The 24,788-nt window shown below is 45.0% G+C and overlaps 1 protein-coding gene across 8 annotated transcripts in view; it reads right to left on the bottom strand.

Annotated features, from left to right (window-relative positions):
- KCNS3 (potassium voltage-gated channel modifier subfamily S member 3) overlaps positions 1–17,327 on the bottom strand; it is a 66,733-nt gene extending 49,406 nt beyond the window's left edge. For 7 of the 8 annotated variants that reach the window (XR_010323555.1, XM_064295067.1, XM_064295066.1 and 4 more), the window contains exon 1: positions 17,235–17,327. The gene's annotated coding sequence lies outside the window, so the exon portion shown is untranslated. The remainder of the gene's footprint in view (positions 1–17,234) is intronic. The other variant, XM_023550446.2, reaches the window with a different exon arrangement.
- Between the last annotated feature and the right edge of the window lie 7,461 nt (positions 17,328–24,788).

Raw genomic sequence — 24,788 nt, 5'->3', positions numbered from 1 at the left:
CAGAATCGACTCAACAGTAAAAGGTTTGATTTTTTTTGTTTGGTTGTTTGTTTTAAGATATACTTAGAGACATATACTTTGTTTTTTTAATCTAGTTTATTGTTTATTGATATGCGTTCCATGAGGGCAGGGATTTTTGTGTCTTATACACTGCTGTATTCCATGTCTACAATCTTGTCTAACACATAACCAAAAACCAAACCCACTGCTGTCAAGTCGGTTCTGACTCATAGTGACCCTATAAGACACAATAGAACTGCCCCATGGGGTTTCCCAGGAGCAGCTGTGGATTCTAACTGCTGACCATTTGGTTAGAAGCTGAATGCTTAACCACTGTACAACCAGGGCTCCAAAGCAAACCCCATTGCCGTCAAGTCAATTTTGACTATAGGTGCTTAAAAACATTTTGCTGAGTTAATTAACAAATGGATGAGTTGGTTGATAGTTGTCATACAGCTCAGCTACTGACTGCTTCTGTTCCAGGTCAAATTTTAAAGTCTCTCTTACCAATTGCATTACTGGGCAAAAAGAAAATCATAGCAAAATGTGCTTTTTAAAATCGTGGTCACTCAAGAAGAAAAGAAAGTAGGTGATTTATCAGCCACTGCAGATGGGAGATATATTCATTCTTCCCTTAATAAAGAGAGTTTTCATGAAAGACAAGATAGATAAGTTCCAACACACACACACACACACTATTAGATGAAGTTATGTCATAAAACAAATTCAAAAAAGTAAATGGAAAAATTGGGGGATATTGCTTAAAATCAATAAACACACACTAACCCAGACTGCAATAGAAGTGATGCCGGTTAATAAGATCATCACACAGATTGCACCTGGCAAGTGATAAAAGGAAATGGATAGTATTCACATGAGAATATGTAGGTAACAAATCACCACATGGACACTGCTCGACTTAATTTGCAACTGTTAAAATGTAAAATTACCTATTTTAAAAATTTTAAGGCACTACGGCTTACAAATTAAAATCTCAAAAAATGCCCTGAACATTGGTAAGATTCAAATTTGGCAGAACTATCTTAACAAAGGCATATAAGGACCCAACCCTATTCTATAACCTGGGGGTGGAAGGAGCTTTGTTTTAAGAAGAGCAGCCATTTCTTATAGGATAATCTGCCAACCAAAGCTAAGCCCAGAGTCCTTGTTGTTCTTATAAAATGTAAATCAAGAACAAACAAAGTCCTAGTTTATAGCACATACACCCTTATATAGATATACTCAAGCCACTTATTAAAAAAATAACACAAAACAAAATCCCCCAACCCCGAATTCCTCTTTGCAAGAATACTTCTAGAAATCATATTCTGCATTAATCGTCCCTTCCTCCCCTAACATTCATGCCCCAACACTCTACTAAGTGGTTTTGCTAAGGGTACCTCCATGTGGCCAAACTCAAAGGACACTTCCCAGTCTGCATCTGACTTAGCTCTCTGAGGCACCTGTCACTACTGACCTCTGCTACCTCTGCGTTTCACTAATGCCACCTGCTCTTGTTCTCCCCAACTTGTCTGACTCCTCATGCTTAGCTTTGTCTGAAACTCTACTTCCTCTTCCCAAACCTTCAATCTGGGGTCATAACATAAGGGGTCAGGCAGGTACCTGAAATGAGAGGAGGACACCTGGTCAATGGAGCAAGCTGAGAAGCACTGGCCCTGCTGAAAGGAGGCTGCTGCCCCTCACCTGTGGGCAACAGGGGCTGGACCACCCAGTCTGTCAAGAACACCAACAAATCTTTGTTTTTAATGGGAGCTCACTCATTTTTTTAAAATGTTGGCAGCAGGTGTTTTTACTATTTCAATACTTCAGGCCAAAACAAATCTGTAGCCTGGATACCGTTCATAGACCTCAAGTTCATGTCATCTCCTCACCCTATCCCACGCCCATGGGTTCATTTTTATCCCTCCGCTCTCCTCTGGAGATTTCATCTAACACCACGGTTTCGGCTATGGAGCCCAGATTTGTATTCCCAGCTCTGATCTCCCTCCTATATTCTGAATCCATATAACTACCTATTGGACATGTCCATTTGAATGTCCCACTGACACTTCAAAATAAACATGTCCAAAGCTCCCTTTCACCCTCTATTCTCACCCCACACGCTTACTCGAGATGTTGTTGTTAGTTGCCCTTGAGTCAGTTCCAACTCACAGCAACCTCACGTACAACAGAATGAAAGGCTGCCAGGTCCTAAGCCATCCTTACAATACTTGCTATGTTCGCACCCACTGTTGCAGCCACTGTGTCAGTCCATCTCATTGAGGGTCTTCCTCTTTTTCACTGACTTCTACTCTACCAAGCATGATACCCTTCTCCAGGGACTGGTCCTTTCTGATAATATGTCCAAAGTATGTGAGATGAAGTCTCACCATCCTCACTTCTAAGGAGCATTCTGGCTGTACTACCAACACAGATGGAAGTCCATACTATATTCAACATTCTTCTTCAATACCATAATTCAAATGCATTAATTCTTCTTCAGTCTTCCTCATTCATTGTCCAGCTTTCACATGCATATGAGGTGACTGAAAATATTATGACACTCAGCTTTCAGCCAGGATCCATCTGACATCAGCAATGATATCCCTCGTTCCATGCCCTCTTCTTCAAAGTGTTAAAAAGCAAAGATGTCACTTTGAGGACTAAGGTACACCTGACACAAGCCATGGTATTTTCAATTTAAAATGTTACTCAGGAGAGATACCTGGAAATCATCCTTGACGCCTACATTTCTGTCACCACACAGGCCCACTGACAATCGGTCACCACCAAGGACTGTCAAATATACATCCCAAATGTCTCTCAAATCCCTCTCCTTTTCCTTTCCCTCCTCCATCTGCTTTAATTCAGACACTTGGTAATTTTCCCAAGTTTACTACAACAGTCTACTAACTCTCCCCCCTGCCTCAGGCCCATCCCCATTTCCTACCCTTGAATTCATCCTTCATGCTAAACTAAAGTTACCTTTTAAAATGCACGTTGGATGGTCTCACACACACACACACACACACACACACACACACACCCCCTCAAGCAGACATACTGAGGGCTCTAAGATAAACCTAGACCCAGATGCCTGGGTCTGAATCCCAGCTTTTCCACTTCCTAGCTGTGTAACCAAGGAGCCCTGGTGGCACAGTAGTTAAGCTCTAGGCTGCTAAATGGAAAGTTGGCAGTTCAAACCCACCAGCCGCTCTGCAGGAGAAAGATGTGGTAGTCTGCTTCTATAAAGATCACAGCCTTAGAAACTATATGGGGAGGTTCTTTTTCTATAGGGTAGCTATGGGTCAGAATTAACTGAACAGCAATGGGGCTTTTTTTCTTTTCTTTTCTTTTTAGCTGTGTGACCATAAACCAGTACCAAACCAAACCCAGTGCCGTCGAGTCGATTCCGACTCATAGCGACCCAGCGACCCTATAGGACTGGCCCATAGAGTTTCCAAGGAGCGCCTGGCGGATTCAAACTGCTGACCTTTTGGTTGGCAGCCGTAGCACTTAACCACTAAGCCACCAGGGTTTCCGTGTGACCTTACGCAAGTCATTTAAGCTCTCTAAGTCTCAGTTTCCTCCTTTATAAAACACAGGTAATAAATATCACATACCACATCTAAAATAAAATAAAATAAGATCAGCAACTTTTTCTCTAAAAGCCCAGCTTTGCAGGCTATACTGTCTCTGTCACAAATACTCAACGCCGCCATCTTAGTGCAAAAGCCATCACAGATAATACGTAAACAAATGCGTGTGGCTGTGTTCCAATGAAACTTTGTTTACTAAAAAAAAAAAAAAATCACGTACCAAATAGGACAGTTGTGAGGATAAAAAATGAGATCGTATAAATAAAGCCATCTGTGCCTGGTACATAGTAAATGCTCAATAAAATGTTAGCTCTCTTTACCTTTATTCCTTGTCCATCAGCATCACCTGCCACAACCCACAATTTCTCACACCTCTAGATCTCTGCACTCGTTTTGTCTGGCTCAGAATGCCTTTCAAGATTCGGCTGTATCATATTTTCCAGAACAAACATCTCATCCCAAACTCCTCCCTACCCCAAAGCCAGACTTGCTTCTACTCATCCACCAGGTCTTACCTCCATCACAGTATTTAACCTACTGACCTACAGCAGAATGCTTTATACTGCTGTCTCCATTGCACTGTGAGCTCTGCAATGGCAGGGCTACTTTTTTAAAAAAAATTTGCATCCCTAATGCCCAGCAGGAAATGAATGAATGACTGAATGATCTTATTTAATGCCCAGATCAAACCAGACTGGCAGGTATTATTATTATCTGCTATTTATGGATGAGGAAATTGAGATTCCAAAGGGTTAAGTACAACAGGGAGGTGGCAAGTCCAGACCAAAGCTCAGGTCACCCAACAAGGCCCCTGGCAGGGAAGCTCCTCCCACACCACTCCTGTTGTTAATGGCTTACTGCCTATCCTTACACACCAGGCTCACGTCCTTAAAATAAACTCTTCTTTGGCCTTATCTCCCTAAGCGAATGTGGGAACAGTACAAATGACTTTTTATTACGTCAGGACCTTTCCGTGAAGAGCCATAACATATCTACAAAGGGCATTGTATAGACCACAAGTGGGGGACAGAAGAGTCGCGTGTTTTCTGTGCTTAACTTTTTCAAGTACGCTCATTCAGCCTTCTTTATGACGTCTATTACTAAATAATTTTTCTAGAAAACCCTCATTGAGTATTTACTATGTACCAGGCACTGCTTTAAGCACTTAGTAAATCCTTTAAGCCTCTCAACAGCCCCATGAGGTAGATGCTCTTTTTAATTCCCATTCTGAAGATGAGAAAACTGAGGCTGGAGAGGTTTAATGACTTTCCCAGCTAGTAAGTGGTGGAGCTAAGATTTAAACCCATGGGTAAGAGCACAGCCTCTATAACCAGCGTGCTTTGATTTGAATCCCAGTTCTGCCACTTTCCAGTTATATGACATGGGGAAGTTATTGAAACCTCTCATTGCTTGTTTTCTCATCTGTTTGGATGGATGGATGGACGGAAGGACGGAAGGACGGATGGACGGATGGACGGATGGACGGATGGATGGATGGAACAGGATAATAATTTAATATAAGATGATAACAGCACCTACCTCAAAGTATTGTTACAAATATTAAATAGATTAATATACACATCACATTTAGAACAGTGTTTGGCACATAATACAGGTACAATATAAATGCATATACAATTATCATTTTTATTAAGTATTACCACTGCCCTGAGTGTTTTTTGAGTAAGAACCAGAATTCTCAGTACACAGAAATTGCCTGCACTTATTTAATGCTATTTTGGCCCACTCCAGATAGACACTGAAGCAGGACCATCCACGGCAACCCTGGGAAGCCACAAAGCCGGTCTGTAGGGACCTGGTTACCCATGACCCTTTCAGACCATCCCTCACTCTCTTTCAGCAACAAGGTGTCCTCGCATTCTCTGCCTGCTCCCCTTTCAAAAACAACAGGAAACACTGAGATTCAACTCTGGTGTGAGATGAGGCCCTTGGAAGTTTCCTACATCTTTTTGGGTTATTTGGCTACAAGCAACAGCCATTGGTTGTGGCTAACTCAAATAGGTATAATTTCTTCAGAAGGCTATCTGCATCTCACAGAATCAATGAGAAGGCTGAAGACCCACACCTGGAAACAGGCGGGACTCAAGGCATTTCTGAAAGACCTGGAACCAGAAACAACTCATTAAAGAAGAGGTCTGGAACACACTCCGGAGTTCTCTTCCAACCCTGATTCACTCAATTGACAGAACGTCTCATTGACTGATCTCATACCATGTGACCACCAAATGGCTGTGCTAGGGCAGGACAGGAAGGGGCTGGCAGAAGAAGCCTCCAGGAATATCTTCAGCATTTACCATCCCACTAAGACAACATTACAAACAGGGAGGGACAATTAGCCAAGGGAAACGAGGGGGTACAGGAAGACGAAACAGCTGTGTGGCCAAAAATTCCTCTAAACATCCCCAGGGAATTCTCTATTCTGGACTTAAAAAAAAAAAAATGTAGAAGTCTAAGGAATTTTAGGCATCAAGGAAGAGACTAAACTACCTGGATAAGACAGAGGCCCCTGTCCAGGCCCCCAAATCACACCAGTAGACAAGTCAGTTACATAATCTTGCCTCCATTTCTCACTCTCCACAGAAGGTGACAGTGACTTGTCAAAACTGCTAAATGTGTCAATGTCCTACGTAAAACCTTCAATGGCTCCTCATTACTTTCAGGATAAAGTCCAAATGCCTCAGGATGTCACACAACAACATCGCTGCCTGTATCTCTGGCCTCATCATCCATGTCATACCCTGCCCCAACCCTGTCAAATTATTTACCATCCCCAGCCTTACCACAGCAATCCCTGGGTGGCACAAACGGATTGTGCTCAACTACTAACCTAAAGGTTGGTGGTTCAAACCCACTCAGCAGCTACAAAAGAAAGGCCTGGCATTCTATTTCCCTAAAGATTACAGTCAAGAAAACCCTACAGAGCAGTTCTCTGTAACACATGGGGTAGCCATGAGTCAGAATCAACTCAACAGCAACAGATTTAGTTTGGTTTTAATCTCACAGTACACCCTCACTTCCAAACCTCATAGATGCTGTTCTCTCTGCGTGGAGTGCTCTTTTCCCTTCTTATCCATTTAATTCCAGTTTTGTCTTCAAGAAACCAGCTCAAATGTCACCTTTTCCAGGAAGTTTTCCCTTGATGAGCCCTGGATTCACACACACCTAAAGCTAAATGGGAAACTCCCCTTTGTGCTTGCAGAACCCCATATCTTAGCATTAGCACTTTGCTTATCACACAGAATCTTAGCTGTCTATCTCAGCTCAGGACCAAGGATCACCTCTGACTTCCGTATGTCCCCTGCCAGATACACAGTAGGAAGCAGAAGCTACCTGGTACAAGTATGAATAAATGAATGTTCCACTCAACGGTAAAACATAAGGTTTTTCCTGTTGAAAAGAGACTGGAGAAGTCTGCATGGGAGGCACCTTCACAACGTATTGCCTTCCCTGGCGGCTCCAGGACACCATGATGATAGCTGTGACAATTACAGGGTTTCTCTGAACCCAGTCTGAGCACCTAACATGTTACGGCATTTCCAAAGGATTTCAAGGAAGTGTTTATTGCTGCTTCAAGTAACAGAGTGCCTTTTGCCAAATCAGAAATCCTCAGCATGTTTACAACAAAATTCTCAGAGAGCCAAGTGTCTGTTGCTGTGGAAAGCTGCCACCACGACTAATTTACGTGGTGAAAACAAAAGTTTTACCTAACACTTGAAAAGAAATGACAAAATAAAATATGATGGTTTTTGTAGCATATAGGAGTTCCTGAGTGACACAAATGATTAAACACTCAACTACTAACCAAAAGGTTGCCGGTTTGAACCCACCCAGAGGCACCTCAGAAGAGAGGTCTAGCAATCTGTTTCCAAAAGGTCACAGCCTTGAAAACCTTATGAAACGCCGTTGTACCCTGCAACACATGAGGTCGCCATAAGTTGGAATTGACTCCATGGCAACTGGTTTGTATTTTGGTTTTTGGTTTTTTAATATAGCATATAGTCTGTTACTTGGAAGGTAGGGGAAAAAAAAAAAAACTGTTTTTATGGTTTATTAAACATTCACATCTGGCTCCAAGAAGCTATCCTGGGAGGATTTTAATTCCTTGCCCAGAACTATCTGCTATGAGTAATTCTATACTTCATCAATAAGAAAAAAAAAAAGAATAAAATAATGAGATCCCCAGGCAATGCAAGTGGAAAAAGTTTCCAGTTTGACTTACAAAAATTAATTTTTATACCTCTCCTTTCTCCAATCTATTTTCTAGGCACACCCACCTCTCTCAGAGTTTCCAAGTTCTCCAAACAAGGAAGAACTAAGTGGAATGCGGCGGAAGGAAGAGACCGAGATCTGCTGACAAGCGCCCACACCCTCCAGTGAGCACAGCAGTGGCACTTGCCAGCTCAGAACCAGGCTTCAGGGAACAGTGTTAGTTGTTACCTCTGGACCAGCATAGTCTTCCCTCCTGAGATGTTGAAAGAAAGTCCTCACTCCACGGTAAACAAGAACACACACTTGAAAACAAAACAACAAACTTCATACACCCTGATGTAAAACGTGGGCTTCTTTACTTGATTTTCACAGAGTTTCCATTTCTGCGAGTTTCCTTCTCAAGTTAGTTTAACAAGGGATGTTCAAAATCGTTCCACGCTCAGTCACTTTGGTAGTTTCTGAGGCAGTTCACAATTGGACAATACAAACAGTTTGGGGTGGGAGGGCTGCTGTTGGTTTGTTGCTATAAACTCTGAAAAATAAATATGGTACTTTTTTTGTGCTTTGGCTATGTTATGTCTACTTATGTCAAATCAGCTACACAGTCCATACCAATGACCACTGTCTCCTCTAGGGTGTGTGTCTGTGTCTAGGAGTGTATGGAGCAATAGACACCACACAGTCCTTGGTTGCTAGTACTTAAACCATCCAACATTCCACCTCAGTATGATTTAAATCTGCTTTTGTGGACTAGCCTGAAACTTACCCCAATGTCTAATAATGCTTAAATGGGAATAATTTCCAAGTTGCTCGCATTAACTTGTGAGTGAAGAGTTGTAAAACAGAGCTTGCTTATCTGCTCCTAACCCCGCTGATGTGAGTGATAGCGATAAAGGGTGAGTGATAAAAAGCAACTAAAAGCAAACCCATTAGAGTTTAGGGCCACATTACACAACTGTGCGTCCTGTACTCTGTATTTCAAAGCCCCACATAAAAGATGCTCGTCAAGAAGGCAAAGTGTGCGGCAGCTTCCAGAATTTCAGTTTGTAGGAGATAGGAAAAGAAATCTCAGTTCTCATCACCAAAAAGAGGCACCTCACTGACATTCGATTTCCAATAAGATTAAGTCTGCAGATATTGCTTAAACGGCAACATTCGCAGGCATCATATGAGCTTTCATGAGATTCCTATTTTCATATCTCCAGTCAGTCAACTTTATAGGATTTGTGATTTCAAGAGATGTTGAAGTGTTGAGGGAACATCCATAACTTTTCACACGTTAGCAAAAAATAGGTAGGTAGACAGACAGACAGACACTGCCAAACAAGAACACTTTCAAATTATACTTTTAGTCCAGGAAACCAGCTTCACCGAGGAGGCTCAACTCTGAAACGAAGCTTTAGGCTGAATTTTGGCCAGGTAACTTCTAATCGCCAAGGGGAGGAGGGAGGAGGTCTTGAGTCAGTGGCCTTATGATGGGACCACAGTTAGAAAACTGAGATCTTAAAAACCCACAAGAATACCAATGCCCGGATAACACATGATTTATTTAACTCAAAGGCAAGAACGCTGAAATAAACTTGCCAGAACCCAGACTCTTCTCTCGATCCAAAACTTCAAACCACAGTCTTTATCTATGACGTTCTCTCATCTCTTTGACCAGTTAAGCTCTTTTCCTCGAGTAAATCACAGAAAATGCTTTTAGGTTTACCTTGGCACAACAATCACGGCTTAGGAAAGCCAAACCAGTCCAGAGAATAATATAAGTAAAAAAAATTTCATCATGTTCAAGTCTAAAGATTTCATCTGTTGGCACTCTTTTATCTTGACACACTAATTATTTGCCAGGATATAAATCAGCATTCCCAAAGTAAGTCTTCCAGGGGCAGCAAACGGCTTAAATGATTTTGGAATAACTTTCAACTCTATGTCCTATTTACACTCTCATCCCCTCTAACTATAAATTGATCACTGGGTACTCTATCCTTCTTTAAGGCCCTACCAGGCCACATATGGTGTTCATTGTTAATGTCTGGACCAGCATGTTTTGCTAAAACATAGGTTCCCAAAAGAAAGGACACTGTTCTGTTGCACTTTTGTACGGATACTCATTGATAAAGAAGAAGAGGCTAATGTGATGAGGAAGACCAGGTAAGGAAGGACTCTATGGAGACACAGAGAGTTGTCTTATAACCATCCTGGGTCTCTCCATCGGGCCTCCCCCCATCTACCTTGGAGGGGCTTGGCATCTTGTCACTAGGCTTATCACTAATGTCTCTCCATTGGAGCCAAATCAAAAGGAACTTACTGGTCATCACCAAAGAGTGAATGCTGAGAATCCCATCACAAATGTTCCCACATACACATTCACAGTGCTTCTAATTCAATTATTACAATGATCCAAATGAACAAATACAAATGAATCTATTGAAGAAGAATATTAGTACAAATGTTACATATTTTTTTAATCATAAAATCATCAGGCTGTGAAAAAAGAAGGAAAAATGACATGCCCAATGTTACCCAACAATTTGGAGACACACCCGGAGCTAGAATGCAAATCTCTCATTTTCTAGATGTTCTGAAACATTAAAATCCTACACACGTGTATGTGTTGATTTACTAAGCAGCTGGACTCAGTTCCTAACCTCCAGCCAAGATCACCTTCTACACAGACAAGCAAACACACAAATTACACACCCACAACCACCAGTCTCTTTTATAACCCAATTACACATAAATGGTCTCCACCTCTTCACCTCCCAGTCACTTTTCAGCCCAGTCTAAGCTGGTTTGAGGTCTCATCTCTCCAAAATGCCTTCCAGCTAGGCTTCCAATTTCCACTCTTGCATGTCTTCAATCTATTCTTTCCTAATCTGTTTTCACCCAATGTATTATTCACAGCCTGTTCAATCTTGCATACATATAAATTGGCTATTGGTACATGACACCCCCTGCTACAAAACATTTATTCCTCCCCATAGCCTTATTACTCTAAGACCCTTAAACCAGTTGCCATTGAGTCTATTCCTCCTCATGGCAATCCCATGCGTATCAGAGTAGAGCTGGGCTCCATGGGATTTTTAACGGCTGTCTTTTTGGAAGTAGATCTCTAACTAAGCCTTTTTTCTGAGACACCTCTGGGTCTCAAGCTGCCAACCTTTCAGTTAGCAGCCGAGCACATTAACCGTTTATACCACCCAGGGACTCCATAAATTCCTTAACTTAGCCTAAAGGGCAGAGCATGATCTGGACCTTCAAACTCCTCTCAGCCATCCCACCCTTGTCCACCAGTCTTCAGGCACTTTGGTCTTCAGTTCCTCCAAAGCTCAGTGCTCATTCCTGCCTCAGAATCCTCACACTGCTACTTCTCAGCCTGAAATTTGGGATTCTCTTTCTTCCACTCTTCACTTGAACTCCTATCCAGCCCTCAGAATGGAGTGTCCCTTCCTCAGAAAGGTCTTCCCTGAGCCTCCAACCTAAACTAGTGCCTTCCCCCATACTGTTACTCTCTCCAGGGAAGTCCTTCAGAGCACTGACCACTGCTTAAATGTTTGCATTTATTTAACGTCTGCCTCCCCAACCACCCCCCACCCCCATATTTGTTTCCCTTACCACAGTATGCCCAGCATCTAGCACAGCACATATAGAGTACTGAAATACTTATTGAATGAATAGTTGTGCATGTTTGCGTACGTGGACACAATATGTATAACTACATAAATTAATCATCGAGACCACATCGGTGAGCACCTGCTAGGCATTCACTTGACTCATCTGCAGGTCAGTTAGCAGGATGCCCGATTCACTCAGGACTTCAGCAAGCCCGCAAAAGCCAGCTGGTATCAACGTCTACTGTTTACCTGTAACATTACTGGCTACAAGCAGATCATAAGCCTTCGTCATCCAACACTTGTACAATTAAAGACAATATTAATAGGGTATCTATTTCGAGAAGCATTCTGTATTTTTTTTTTGGAGCCCTGGTGGTGAAGAGATGAAAAGCTCAGCTGCTAACCAAAAGGTCAGCAGTTTGAATCCACCAGCCACTCCTTGGAAACTCTATGGGGCAGTTCTATTCTGTCCTATACAGTCGATATGAGTCAGAACCGACTCGACAGCAATGGATTTGGTTTGATTTGGGTATTCTAAGCAAACCATGGTGCAAGGCTCTACAGGATTCCAAAGAGAATCTCGCTACTGCCCTCTGCACAAAGAAAAATACTACAGCCTAGTCTAGTAACTATTTTTAGCTTATTTAAGAAGCGTTTAAGGAGCCTGGGTGGTATAAGCAGTTTGCTATCAGCTACTAACCAAAAGGTTGGCAGTTCGAACTACCTGGCAGCTCCATGCAAGAAAGGCCTGGCCATCTGCTTTCATAAGGATTACAGCAAGAAAATCCTGTGTAGTACTGTCCTACTCTGTAGCACGTGGGTCGTTTTGAGTTGAAATCGACTCAATGGCAATGAATTTGGTTTGGAAAAAGTGTTTACTTTTATAAGGTGTAGCTGTGCGTATACAGCAATTTCAAAAGGTGACCTAGAGAAATGATAAAGGGATAAAGGGACGAAAATTCTTCTAAATTAGCTTCTACATTTCATTGTACATTCTAAGTTGTCACTGTGTTCATCAAAATTTGGATTTCTCTCCAGGCTTCACATGCCATACTTCTGGTTCCAGAATACATTTAAAAAAAAAAAAAAATGACTCTTCCTTCCCCTGTCCACCAAAGGAACACTAAGCCACCCTGGATAGCCAAGACCAGCAAGCAAAAAGCAGCTTCAGGGTAAAATTCAAAACTCAGCCGCCTCTAAGGACTTTTTCACATCTCACTGGCCTCCTTTTCTGCCCAACCTAACACCAGAGAGAAGTGAGGCAGAAAAATGCTGGACTTGGAGTCAGAAGACATCTGGCTTTGGTTAAGTCTGACACTGACTTTGCCTTATTTTCTACATCTGCAGTATGGGCTTCCTAGCCTCTGCCCTGCCTTACTCAGTTGAAATGAGGACTGAAATGAAATAACCCCTGTGAAAGTTTCTGCAAACCATAACAGGCTGTACAAATGTGACACTATCATTGTGATTTTTATCAGGACTTAAATATTTAGTGAAAGAGACTTGGTGGTGCAGTGGTTAAAGTGTTCAGCTGCTAACCGAAAGGTCAGTAGTTCCAATGCACCAACCGTATCACAGGAGAAAGATGTGACAGTCTGCTCCTGTAAAGATTCCAGCCTCGGAAATCCTACGGGGCAGTTCTACTCTGTCCTACAGTGTCGCTATGAATTGGAATCAACTTGACAGCAACGGGTTTGGGCTTTTTTTAATTTGTGTTATTTTAAATGTTTTCATTGTTGTTAAATTCCACTGAGTCAATTCTGACTCACAGCAACCCTATTACAACAGAATGAAACATTGCCTCATCCTGCACCATCCTCATGATTGTTTCTACGTTTGAGGCCATTATTGCAGCCACCGTGTCAATCTATCTCATCGAGGGTCTTCCTCTTTTTCAGTGACCCTCTGCTTTACCAGGCATGGTGTCCTTCTCCAAGGACTGGTCTCTCCTGATAAGATGTCCAAATATGTGAGATGAAGTCTCACCATCCTCACTTCTAAGAAGCATTCTGGCTATACTTCTTCCAACACAGATTTGTTCATTCTTCTGACAATCCATGTTATATTCAATATTCTTCACCAACACTATAATTCAAATGCATCAATTCTTCTTTGGTCTTTAAATATTTAGTATCTTTTATTGTCCTGTTTTGTGCTTATTGACTTGAGTCTCCGGTTCCACCGTAAGTTCAAGCTCAGAGACCAGGTCTTGGATTCTGCCTACCCTCGGTGCCAGCAGTACAGGGCACATGACACTCACACAATAAACACCTATGGGTTGGATACTGGTTAACTTATTTGACAGATTTCACTCAGAGTGCAAAGTGTTCTATGATTTTTCTCTGGGTTTCTCATACTGGTATTAAACACATTTTCTGGAAATAGCCACAATGCTTGCTTAACCCATGATCTTCATGGTCTGTCTTCATTTTTCCCACCCAGCTGGGCAGAACTCCATTGGAAAGCAGACTATTTTGGTAAAGGCAAAAAGAACGTTTTTCTAGCACAGTGTTCAAAGCTTTTTTTAAGGCCAAGGACATGTTGCTCAAAAGTCACTTGGTAATCACAAGCCACCTCTACCGTTACCATTTAACAAACTCGGTCTGAGATCCTACTAAGTGTAAGGCTATAGGAATAAACAAGGAGGACAGAATCTTCCAGTGGCTCTGAAGTAGGATGGCCAGGAAAAGCTCCTGGCTTCACATTTCCCCAGCTGTGTGACCTTGCACAGGTGTCTCAGTTTGTCTCTTTTTCCTCATCTAAAATGGGCTAATAAAACCCATCCCTACAGTTGTCCTGAGGATGAAATGAATTAATATAAATGAATAGTTTTTAGCGCGGTGCCTAGCCCAGGGTAACAATACAGTACTAGAGATCTATAGCCTTATACCACCACCCTTCTGTCAGTTTGTTGTAGTCTGGTGGCTTGTATATTGTTATGATGCTGGAAACTATGCCACCAGTATTTCAAAGGCCAGCAGGGTCACCCATGATGGAAGAGTTTCAGCGGAGTTTCCAGACTAAAACAGACTACGAAGAAAGGCCTGGTGATCTACTTCTAAAAATCAGTCAATGAAAACCCTATGGACCACAACGGAAAACTGTCCAGTATAGTGCTGAAAGAGGTTGAAGGGCACTCAAAATACACAGTGGCCACAACAATGGACTTGAGCACATCAGTGATCATGGAGATGGTGCAGGACTGGGCAGCATTTCATTCTATGGTACATGGGGTTGCCATGAGTCAGAGCCTACTCAACAGCATCTAATGATAACAACAACAATATTCTTGTAGCTAAAGAGACTGAGGCCCAGAAAAGCAATGTAATTTATGTTAAGTGAAGGAGTCATAAAGAGGTAGAATCACAGTTGGAATCCGGCTTCCCACGTCCTAGTCTGTTCTCTATGATGTCTCCTTGTGGGTGTTTTGTGCTCTACTATCCTGACACCTGGCAAGCAGGAACAACAGACATACACTCCTTCCCCACTGCCTTAATCTTCCCTGGGCAGCTGTCCTTCCCTGCTAGCAAGCAGACCTCCAGCCAGGTGGCCAGCAGGTCAGGGAAGCATCACCCAGCCCCAGCCTCCTGGTCTCCCATCTGACTCAGGATATAACTAGGGAAGCCCCATCTATCACTGGCTCTGCAACAATAATACTGTCAAGGACACAAGCCACACTTCCTCACGGGGTTGTTGTGAGGCTTAAATGAGATAATGCCCAGCAGAATATCTGACATATAGTAGGCGCCAGTATTATCTACTTAAATTAAGAAGAAAAAGGTAAAGGAGGTGAAGAAAAATCTTGGGGTACCTGCTCTCTTGAAACTAACACTATTCTGGTATCCAGGACCCAAATGCCAAATACACCTCAGGCTGGAATCTGTGATAGAACAAAGGGACATACCCACTGCACCCACTAAAGCCTATGAAAGATTACAGTGAATGGCAAAATTCATTCAAGACAGAGGAGGTACCTGGAGTCCCTATTCTTCCCCTTCTTTCTTAAATGCACACACACATACACACACACACACACACACACAAAACAAACACAAATCTCCTTAAAACAGTCACAACACACTTTGTATTAACAAACCTTAAGTACTTCAATATCACCTTCTGTTCCCTGTGCCAATATTGCCAATTCCTAGTTCTGAAACGACAAACAATATCAGACCAGAAGAAGGAAGGAATCTAGTGAGCAAAAACGAAGGAAAGGACTAGACTGGGAACTGACACCATGTCATCTTCTACTGCCTATCCACAGGGCAGAGCCCAGGACCTGGCTACAGTGTAGGGTTGTAAATGCATTCTGAATGAATCAATGCCCTCAAGGAGTTTACAACCCAGGCAAAAAGGGGGACCTACACTTGATATCAAATTTATCAGAGAAGCAACTCTGCCCCCTTCCAGCTGGAGATGTGTGGGGAGATGTGCCTGGGCATGTGCCCTTACCGAGGGGACAGGTGCTCAGGAAAATGCCTGCTTCCTGTTTACCTGGGCAGGTACTGGCAAGTAGTCTAAAAAGGGGGACAACCAGGAGTAATTTATACAGTTCTATGCAAATAGTTATGCAAATCATTTAAGCAAATAATGTAAAGAGACGGGTAAGGTTTCGGATCTGGTTTTCTCCACCTGCCTCACTCTCTTTAGAGAATAATGTGAAAGAACCAGAGAGGCAGGAACCTTCTCTCTCCACCGGCACACCCGCCCGATGTCAAACCCAAGCCCCCACCCAGGTCATCCTGGCGGGCGGGAGGGGTTCCTTGTTGTTCTCTGCCCCAGCCGCGGGCCGCCCGAATTAGGCTTGGAGCTGTGCGCTCGGCTTCCCCGGCCGAGGAAGACACCGAGCACTCAAAAGGAGCTTCTTTCCCAAAAGGGACAGAGCACGCGGGGGGGGGGGGGGAGGGCAGGAAAAGCCCCGCAATGCGAAAGGCGCTCAGCCCAGCTCGCCGCGGCCCCTGCCGGCAAGTCTGGCTGGCTTGCCAGCCTCATCACCCCAAGAGGTCCGGCAGCCACCCAGCCCGTCGCCGGAAAGAGAAGTTCCCGACCCCGGAGCAGATATCCCCACCACTACCCCTGATCCAAACACGGAGAGTCCGCGGACGACTGGACACCCGCCCGTCAAGCCCCAAACCGCCCCCACCCAGAGCGCACTGGCAGCCCCTGGGCGCAGCGCTGCACCAAGGTAAAGGCCCTAGGTGCGCTCCTCCTTGCGACTGTCGCGGAGCTCCTTGAACCGCTGCGGGCAAAGGGGAGGGGAGGAATGCCAGGGAAGAAGGCGGAGCTGGCGGCCCGGGAAGCACTTACATTCGCCAGGAAAGCACCTCCTCTCGAGGAAGGGAAGGAAGGGCTTCCCGGCCAAGGAAACGCCCCGGGGATGCCCCTACGCGAGATTCCGCCTTTCCCTCCAGTTCAAGGATTCTCCCTCCTTTTGTCGTTCCTCCATCCTACCCTAACCCCCAAACCTCGGCCCTGAGAGCTGACTTCCACGCGGCTTTTACAGAGACCCAGACACCGTCTCGGCTGCCCTCAGCTCCAGCAACAGGCGGAGCCTCAGGGCTCCAGCGACGGCGGGCTCAAGGGACCTGAGGAAGGGGAGTGCCGCGAGACTGGTGCCCAGTAGGATGCCAAGTCCCCCTGCAGACGTAGACCTGCGAGGTGGTGCACCCGTGACCTGGGTCACGCAGGAAACTGGGGTAGCAAAAGGCGGGAGAAGATGCGGTAAAGTTGCCGGGTCTCACAGACAAGCGGCCAGAGCGCGCGGGGAAGTGGAGACAGAAGCAGGTACCTGCAGGAGTCCGGGCGCGTCTGGCTCCCTCCGCTCTGCGACGCCGCCGGCCCGCGCTGCAGGGATCAGGCCTCGCCGCGCGGCCCCGCGTCCGGCGCGGCGGCGGCGAGGAGAACGGGCGGCCGGCCGTGCGTCTGTCTATCCGTCCCAGCCGGCGGAGCTTGGCGGGAGCGCGGCGCCCCGGAGCGGCGAGGCGAGGCGGGGCGAGGCGGGGCGGGGCCGGCCACTCGGCCGCCACCCAATTGGTCTCCGCTGCGCTCGTCGCCTGGCGTCGGGCCCGCAGCCCCGGGAGCCCAGGGCTGAGGGCGAGGCTCTCGGGAGCCGGGAGTTACCGGTTGCCCGGCTCAGACCGACCGACAGGAGGACGGATGGACGGACGGAGGGGCGGCACTGAGGGGAGCGCGTCCCCGCCGAGGCCCACGTGCAGAGTCACCCCCAGAGCGGCCGACCCTGTCGGGGTGGGAGCTGGAGCGCGCCCCGCGCCTCCCACCTGCGCACCCTCCGGGACTGGGAGCGCCGCGACCCCGCCGAAGGCGGGCGGCCTCCTCCGTGGCCCCGGAGGATCGTCAGTCCCATCTCTAAAGTCGCGGCGCAAGCGACAATTTGCAGATTTGCAGAGATTTAGGAAGTCGCGAGACCCCAACTTGTTTTAAAACAAAGTGCGAAGGAAGAAACAACCCCTGCTCCAGCCTGTTTACCACGAGCCCGGCTAACGGAAGACTCAGGCACAGGGCAGAATAAGGCGGTCTACACGCGCAATTCCTAGACTTACCAAGTCGGAAGAGATGGCTGGACATATGCACGGAGCAGAAGGGGATCGATCGGGTCCAGAGGACAGGCGGGCGGAAGCGGGGTCAGAGGAAGATGCCTTTGGCCGAGGTGGTGAGCAAATCAGTTCCCCGGCGAGGGCGGCGTGTGGTCCAGAAGGCATCGCCGCCCTCTCTGCACTGAGCAAGAACGCTCAGTGAACAGCCCCGACAAGAAACGGGACGCTCGGGAAGCCACCCCCGAGCTCCCCCTCCCGCCCCCAAACTGCAGATTTTTAAGTTGTGCAGACTTGCAATAATTCTCCTGAGCCAGCTGCCTCCGGAGCCTACGGCGCCCAGTGTTCCTTGGGTCCCCGCCCCACATCACGCTCTCTGCCAGCTGCCCTCAACCCGCCCCTGCTGACCACTCACCTCTGGCTAGCACCAGTAAGACCAAGGTATTTAAGTTTCAGGCCCGGAGCCAGGCACAGGAGGGGTGGGGGGTGGCGGAAGGATCGTATCAAAAAGGTGAAAGACACTTTCTCTGCTCTCATCAAAGTACTGGGTGGCGTCTTTGGATTTTCTAATTATTCTTTGTTTGATCAAGACCCTCATTCCGAGTCAGAGAAAAAGGACCAGTGTTTACAGTAGCTGGTGGGCTTCAAAGAAGAGGTGGAACCTGCACCGTAGAGGGAGGTTTGGTGGAAAGGAGAGGGTGGTGGCAGGTAGGAAAGGCAAAGGAGAAGCTAAAGCATAAGACCCTCAGGGCCTGGAGACCACTAGACTCCAGGATTTTCATTTGGCTTATGGAAAATAAGGGGGATACAAGTAGGTGGGAAACAGGTATTTTGAGCCCCTCTGCCCCTAATCTCATGGTTCTTTGGTTCCCCCAAGCCTTTACCCACTCCTGTGGAAGACGATGCAAAGCATTTGTCTACACTGCTGCGTTCAAAGGCCTGAAGAAGGTAATTTTTATGCACAATTCATCTTTAACATAAAACCTAAGACTATTCTAAAAAATGTGTACACATTTTATGAGCACTTTGAAGAACTCTTCCATCCCCTAAATCTATCCCAGCAGTTAGCCATTTAATCATTTTTAAATCACAAGGTATCCGAAAAGTCCAGCATTGTTTACTTGGGAACGAAATATGTTCAGAATCTCTAAGCACTGCAGGAGGCATCTGCAGTGCAGAAGAGTCAGGGAGTAAGGTCCTTCTTGTGGGATCTGGATGGCACATGTGAACTGGAGGGAGGGCATGCATGGTGGGAGTCAGAAAGAGCCCTTTGTGGCATCTGTGAGAGCAGGGGGCAGAGGGGTGGGCTGCCACCTTGAGCATATTGAGGGGTATAGGGTACAGATTGGTGAGTCAGATAGACTGGGCTTCTCATCCTGCTGCACCTTGTGGGTAACCCTGTGAGCAAGTCATTTAGCCTTTCAGACCTGACTTCCTCATCTATAGAATAAGAAAACTTCCTGCCTCACAGTGTGGTTGGAAGAAGCAAATGAAATAAAAGACGTGAAAGCAGTACATGGACTGTAAAGCATGTCTGCTGTCTGAAAGTTCACCCCTGAAAGTTCCTTCCTCAAGGTTGAGCCTAGGCAAAGTGCCGAATTCACTCCTACACACACACCCTCTGCATCTATAGCCCCTTCCCTGACCTCCATCTCATCTCCATCACCACAGGACATGCCCTGACCTGCCTGTTTTTTTCCCTCCACACACCCATCTCCTCCCTCTTCAAAATGTCCTTAGGCCACATGATATGACATTCCGTGCCCCCTTTATTAACTATCCCCACAAGAAAACACCTTGGCAAACCAGTCACCTGTAAGGGGTTAATGTCAACTGACAATGGCGCTTATTCCTCCATGTGTTTCCAAGAGGATTTGCAGAGTGAGCGGAGACATCCCAAGCAAACGTGGAGTGGGTGCAGACTCTTCCAGGCCTCCATGTCCTCCTTGCTCTGGTCACTTTCCGCTTTTTTAAGTCTCCCTCTCATACCCTGGAAACCCTGGTGGCGTAGTAGTTAAGTGCTATGGCTGCTAACCAAAAGGTCAGCAGTTCAAATCAGCCAGGCACTCCTTGGAAACTCTGTGGGGCAGTTCTACTCTGTCCTATAGGGTTCGCTATGAGTCAGAATCGACTAAATGGCAACGGGTTTTTTTCTCATACCCGCCTACCCACTCATCCATGTACCCCTTCCTTCTCCTCATCCAAACCTACCCTTGATCTTTCATTCTCACTAAACTCCAAGTGACAGAAGCTCAGCGGGGCGTCATCACTGGAGATAAGGAAAGTACCAATTTTCTTTTTCGATTGGAACAAGTCTACTGGTCAGAATAAAGATGCTCTAGCCGATGGTAGTAAGGTGGAGAGTGAGGGGGTGTTAATAATCATGGTTAATATTTATTCTGTTGGTACCTCTTATTCACAACACTCTACCAGCAGCCTGAAGGTCTCTCCAGCCAATCTGAATTTATGGAACACTTGAAATTCCCCCAAACCACCTGGCTTTTTCATACCTCCCTGTATTGACAGCAGTCATCCTCTGCTGGATATGCTCTTCCCAACCACCAGGCCTTTCTTTGCTCAACAAAGTTCTCTCCCTTAGGACACCATTCAATTAAAAATCACCACCTTCTGGGAAACCACCTTTCCCATCTTGGGTTATGTGTCTTCTACCCATGTTCCCTCAGCACCCTTTGCTTTCCTTTTTCATAGCACCAGCCATATTGGATTTTAATTGTTTAACCTGCCTCTATCTTCCACTAGGGGCAGTGGTGGTTTAGTAGTACAAATCTTGCCTTCCATGCGGAGGATTCCGTTCAATTCCCAGCCAAGGAGCCTCATGCCCAGCCACCACACATCTCTTAGTGCATGTTGCTGTGATGCTGAACAGGTTTCAGCAGAACTTCTAGACTAAGATGGACTAGGAAGAAATGTCTGGTGATTTACTTCCAAAAATCAGTCAGTGACAATCCTATGGATCACAACAATCAGATCCACAACCAACCATAGAGATTGTGCAGGTCTGGGCAGCATTTTGTTCCCTCGTACATGGGGTCACCATTAGTCAGGGCTGATGGGACGGCAGCTAACAACATCTTCCCCTTGATAATGATCTCCTTGAAGACTGAATTTCCAGGACCTTTTATAGGGTCTGCTTGTAAATTACTGAAACCTCCGCCTTGGGGCTGCTCAGTTTCATCTGCTCCTGATGGGAACTTAAGTCCTTTGTTTCTGTGCTACCTTGTCAGGTTAAAAGAAAGCATTCAAAGCACCATGTTTCCCTCTTTGCTTGCAAGCCAGGCAGCTCATGATTAAATTTAGTTCTTAATTAACTAGCATGCTTTTATTCCAGATTATGGCTGCAATGATCACTCTCCCTTCACAAAATTATTTATATGCTTATTTCCACTGTCCTGTTGTATTATTTTTATATTGAAAGTATCTTACATCTTTATAGTTTCTGTTATGGATTAAATTAAACCCAAACCCAGTGCCGTCGAGTCGATTCTGACTCATAGCAACCATATAAGACAGGGTAGAACTGCCCCACAGAGTTTCCAAGGAGCGCCTGACGGATTTGAACTGCTGACCCTTTGGTTAGCAGCCATAGAACTTAACCACTACGCCACCAGGGTTTCCATGGATTGAATTATGTCCCCCAAAAATAAGTGTTCTAAATCCTAACCCCTGTGGCACAGTGGTTAAGCACTCAGGTGCTAACCGAAAGGTCAGTGGCTTGTTTGAACCCACCAGCTGCTCCTCAGAAGAAAGATGTGACAGTCTGCTTCCATAAAGATTATAGCCTTGGAAACCCCCTGGGGCAGCTCTACTCTGTCCTATAGGGTCACTAGGGGTCGGAATGGACTCAACACCAATGGGTTTGGTTGTAGTGGTTATAATCCCATTTGGGAATGGGTTTTCTTTGTTGTGTTAATGAGGCAATATTCCTGTAGGGTGTGTCTTAAATCAGTCCCTTTTGAGATATAAAAGCAGATTAAGCAAGCAGAGAGGAGCCAAGGAACAGAAGCTAAAGAGAAACGAAGCCTTTCCCCCAGGGCCAATAGAGAGAGAAAGCCTTCCCCTAGAGTTAGCGCCCTGAATTCGGACTTCTAGCCTCCTAAACTGTAAGAAAATAAATTTCTGTTTGTTAAAGCCACCCACTTGTGCTATTTCTGTTATAGCACCGTTAGATAACTAAAACAGTCTTGAAGCCCAAAGTCCTGAATCCTAATCCTCCTCCACCCCGATCAGCTCAGTAATACTGCCTCTTTGGCGGTGTGGGTTTGGACTAGATGATCTTTAAGTTCTGTGCCAGATCTAAAAGCTTTATGTTTCTACAGCTAAAAGGAGACAGTTAATAAATTATTAAAGAAATAAAAACCTTCTGATGGAATACAGCCTATGTCTCTCTCTTTAGGGACTTGGAGTTGCTCTCTGAGGACCTCGAACATTTCCCAAGGTGAATTCCACAGAACACCTCTATTGTGATCAAAAGGCTTTGGGCAAGTGCACACTACATCCCACTTGCAGATATTCATAATGCGCTTTAGTATATTAAAGGCTCTGTCTGAGAAGTCAGGCCATAAAAATACCCCAAACACTAATCATTAACTCTATATGGGAAGGAAACAGGTCCTGGATAAGTAAAGCACTATTGAAGAAAAAGAATAAAGTAGGAGGCCTCATACTACCTGACCTCAGAAGCTACTATACAGCTAAGGTAGTCAAAACAGCCTGGTACTACTATGACGACAGACACATTGACCAATGGAACAGAATCAAGAACCCAGATGTAAATCCATCAACCTACGGTCACCTGATCTTTGACAAAGACCCAAAGTCCATTAAATGGGGAAAACACAGTCTTTCAAACAAACGGTGCTGGCAAAACTGGATGTCCATCTGTAAAAAAAATGAAACAGGACCCATGCTTTGCACCATGCACAAAAACTAATTCAAAATGGATCAAAGACCTAAATATAAAACCAAAAATTATAAAGATCATAGAAGAAAAAATAGGGTCAAATCTAGAGGCCCTTAAAATGTGGCATAAATAGTATGCAAACCATAACTAACAATACACAAACAAGAAGATAAGTTAAATAACTGGGATCTTCTAAAACTTAAACACAAAAGATTGCACAAAAAGAGTAAAAAGAAAACCTACAGACTGGGGAAAAAAAATTGGCTATGACAAATCCAATAAGCGTCTAATCTCTAAAATCTATACGAAAATCCAACACCTCTACAACAAAAAGACAAATAACCCAATTAAAAAACGAGCAAAGGATGTGAACAGACATTTCACCAAAGAAGACATTCAAGCAGCTAACAGACACATGAGACAATGCTTCCGATCACTAGCCATTCCAAAAAAAAACCAAACCCAGTGCCATCAAGTCGATTCTGACTCATAGCGACCCTATAGGACAGAGTAGAACTGCCGCATAGAGTTTCCAAGGAGCGCCTGGCGGATTCAAACTGCCGACCCTTTGGTTAGCAGCTGTAGTGCTTAACCACTATGCCACCAAGGTTTCCCACTAGCCATTAGAGAAATACAAATCAAAACTACAGTGAGAGACCCATCTCACCCATCTCTGGCACAAATCAAAAAAACAGAAAATAACAAATGTTGGAGAGACTGTGGGGAGATTGGAACTCTTATGCACTGCTGGTGAGAATGTAACATGGTACAACCATTTTGGAAAACAATATGGTGCTTCCTTAAAAAGCTAGAAATAAAAATACCATATGATTCAGCAATCCCACTCCTAGGAATATATCCTAGAGAAATAAGAGCTGCCACATGAATAAACATGCACACCCATGTTCATTGAAGCATTATGCACAACAGCAAAAAGATAGAAATAGCCTAAGTGCCCATTAACAGAGGAATGGATAAACAAACCATGGTATATACACACAATGGAATACTACACAATAAAGAACAATGATGAATCTGCAAAGCATCTCACAACATGAATGAATCTGGAGGGCACTATGCAGAGTGAAATAAGCCAATCACATAAAGACAAGTACTGTATGAGACCACTATTATAAAAACTCATGAAAAGGTTTACACACAGAAACAATCTTTGGTGGTTACTAGGGAGGAGGGGGTGGGGAGGGAAAAACGCTAACTAGACAATATAAGTGGTAGTTTTGGTGAAGACAGTACACAATACTGGGGAAGTCAGCATAACTTGACCAAGGCAAGGTCAAAGAAGCTTTATAGACACATCCAAATTCCCTGAGGGACTGAATTACTGGGCTGAGGGCTAGGGACCACGGTCTTGGGGGACATCTAGTTCAATGGGTATAACATAGTTTATAAAGAAAATGTTGTACATCCTACTTTGGTGAGTAGTGCCTGGGGTCTTAAAGGCTTGTGAGCGGCCATCTAAGATATTCCACTAGTCCCACCCCATTTGGAGCAAGGGAGAATGAAGTCCAAGATACAAGGGAAAAGTTAGTCCAAAGGACTAATGAACCACACCTACCACAACTTCCACCAGACTGAGTCCAGTACAACTAGGTGATGCCTGGCTACCACCGCTGACTGCTCTGACAGGGGTCACAGTAGAGGGTCCTAGACAGAGCTGGAGAAAAATGTAAACCAAAATTCTAACTCACAAGAAAAGACCAGATTTACTGGTCTGACAGACGGAAGAAACCCTGAGAATATGGCCTCCAGACACCCTTTTAACCCAGTTCTGAAGTCACTCTTGAGGTTAACCCTTCAGCCAAAGATTAAACAGGCCCATAAAACAAACAATAATACCTGTAGCTCAACC

Source organism: Loxodonta africana, chromosome 12 (assembly GCF_030014295.1).
Source record: "Loxodonta africana isolate mLoxAfr1 chromosome 12, mLoxAfr1.hap2, whole genome shotgun sequence".
Lineage (NCBI taxonomy): Eukaryota > Metazoa > Chordata > Mammalia > Proboscidea > Elephantidae > Loxodonta > Loxodonta africana.
Note: the sequence above shows the minus strand (reverse complement) of the source record. Positions and strands in the feature narration are given on the sequence as shown.